Here is a 2,500-nt window from a genome sequence, read left to right as displayed (position 1 = left end):
ACACAGAGAGAGAGGCACAGAGAGAGAGAGACAGAGAGAGAGACCCAGAGAGAGAGACACAGAGAGAGAGACACAGAGAGAGACACAGAGAGAGACCCAGAGAGAGAGAGAGACCCAGAGAGAGAGAGACCCAGAGAGAGAGACACAGAGAGAGAGAGACAGAGAGAGAGACCCAGAGAGAGAGACGCAGAGAGAGAGACACAGAGAGATGCAGACAGAGAGACACAGACAGAGAGACACAGACAGAGAGACACAGACAGAGAGACACAGACAGAGAGACACAGACAGAGAGAGACACGCAGAGAGACAGACATACAGACATGGAGTAACTCAGACAGCATCTCTGGAGAAAAGGAATAGGTGACATATCGGGTCGAGACTCGCTGAGTTACTCCAGCTTTTTGTGTCTATCTTCGGTTTAAACCAGCATGTGCAATTTTTTCTGTCCAATTTGTTTGCAAATTAGTTGTTGCCGCTACATTAATCCCTCTGCAATGCACACTGCCTCACGATGTTGAAGTGACTCCAGTCCCAGCCACTTCTCACACCATTGAAACCTCACCTGAGCAGCAAATAAAATATTCCTGGACGCACAGGGAAACACGAATGCTAGAATCTTGTGCAAAGCACAAAGTACTGGAGGAATTCAGCAGGTCAGGCAGGGAATGGACAAGCCATGTTTAGGACTGGGGACCAAAAATGTCATCTGTCCATCCCTCCACAGATGCTGCCTGACCCGATGAGTTCCTACAACCCATTCAGTTTGACCCAAAATGATCATGTTCATCGATTATAAGAACTAACTCAGGAGCCGAACTTAAACAAAACTTGCTATTGAGAGCGTGCAGCGTAGGTTTACTAGGTTAATTCCCGGAATGGTGGGACTGTCCTATGTTGAAAGACTGGAGCGACTAGGTTTGTATACACTGGAATTTAGAAGGATGAGAGGGGATCTTATCGAAACGTATAAGATTATTAAGGGGTTGGACGTGTTAGAGGCAGGAAACATGTTCCCAATGTTGGGGGAGTCCAGAACCAGGGGCCACAGTTTAAGAATAAGGGGTAAGCCATTTAGAACTGAGACGAGGAAAAACTTTTTTAGTCAGAGAGTTGTGAATCTGTGGAATTCTCTGCCTCAGAGGGCAGTGGAGGCCAATTCTCTGAATACATTCAAGAGAGAGCTAGATAGAGCTCTTAAGGATAGCGGAGTCAGGGGGTATGGGGAGAAAGCAGGAACGGGGTACTGATTGAGAATGATCAGCCATGATCACATTGAATGGCGGTGCTGGCTCGAAGGGCCGAATGGCCTACTCCTGCACCTATTGTCTATTGTCTATTGTCTAAAAATGTCCGATTGTCCATATTTAGATCAGCATCCTCAGAGAATTAGATTATAAAACAGCACAGCAGAGGAGCCCACAATATCTGTGCTGAACATGATGCCAACTTCTAATAAACCCCTCTGCCTAGACATGACCCATGTTGATGTGCACGAAGGAACTGCAGGTGCTGGTTTACATCGAAGGTAGACACAAAATGCTGGAGTAACTCAGCGGGACAGGCAGCATCTCTGGAGAGAAGGAACGGGTGACGTTTCGTGTCGAGACCCTTCTTCAGACTGTCCCGCTGAGTTACTCCAGCATTTTGTGTCTATCGTCCATGCTGATGTGCCCATCTAAAAGGCTCGTAAATGTTACAATACTACATGCAATTATTTAAGAAGGGTCTCGACCCGAAGCGTCACCCATTCCTTCTCTCCTGAGATGCTGCCTGACCCGCTGAGTTACTCCAGCATTTTGTGAATAAATACCTGCAATTATTTAATGGTTGTTTGAGAGAGCCATTGTTCACTTTTGGTAGGCAATCAGTAGAGTTTTTCCGCACTGAGAGTGTGTGTTCTAGGGGCGTAGTGTGTGAGACCCCCTTTTACCCACTGTCCCCATTTACACATAGAGAGGGTCTGCAGAAGAAGGCTTTGACCAGACCAGGTCCAGCTGTTCCTCCAGCGGTTTCCATTATTTAGACCCCAACCCAAACACACCCCGAGCCAAGTCACTGTGCAGCTTGGCTGGCCAAGTGGCATAGTGTGTAGAGCCACTACCTCTCAGCTCCGAGAGACCCGGGTTCGATCCTGACTACTGCTTGTGTCGTACCTCTCAGCTCCGAGAGACCCGGGTTCGATCCTGACTACTGCTTGTGTCCGCGTGTGGAGTTTACACGCGTTCTCCCCCGGAGACCGCGAGGGTTTCCTCCGGGCGCTCCGTGGTTCCTCCCCAATCCCAAAGACGTGCGGGTCTGCAGGTTAATTGACCCTCTATGACATTGCCCCCCTAGTGGGAGTGGATGATAAAGTTGGATAACGTAGACCTCACCTCGTGTGAACGAGTGGCGAAACAAGGAACTGCAGATGCTGCCTTACGAAAAAGAGACGAAGTGCTCGACAATTCAGTTTACCCTAAACGTCGCCGCCTATGCATGTGTTCTCCAGAGATGCTGCTGC

At 48.7% G+C, this 2,500-nt stretch overlaps 1 protein-coding gene across 1 annotated transcript in view; it reads right to left on the bottom strand.

Annotated features, from left to right (window-relative positions):
• LOC144611721 (SPARC-related modular calcium-binding protein 1-like) overlaps window positions 1-2,500 on the bottom strand; it is an 85,477-nt gene that overhangs the window by 80,488 nt on the left and 2,489 nt on the right. The gene's annotated exons all lie outside the window — the stretch shown is intronic.

Source organism: Rhinoraja longicauda, chromosome 41, assembly GCF_053455715.1.
Source record: "Rhinoraja longicauda isolate Sanriku21f chromosome 41, sRhiLon1.1, whole genome shotgun sequence".
Classification (NCBI taxonomy): domain Eukaryota; kingdom Metazoa; phylum Chordata; class Chondrichthyes; order Rajiformes; family Arhynchobatidae; genus Rhinoraja; species Rhinoraja longicauda.
Note: the sequence above shows the minus strand (reverse complement) of the source record. Positions and strands in the feature narration are given on the sequence as shown.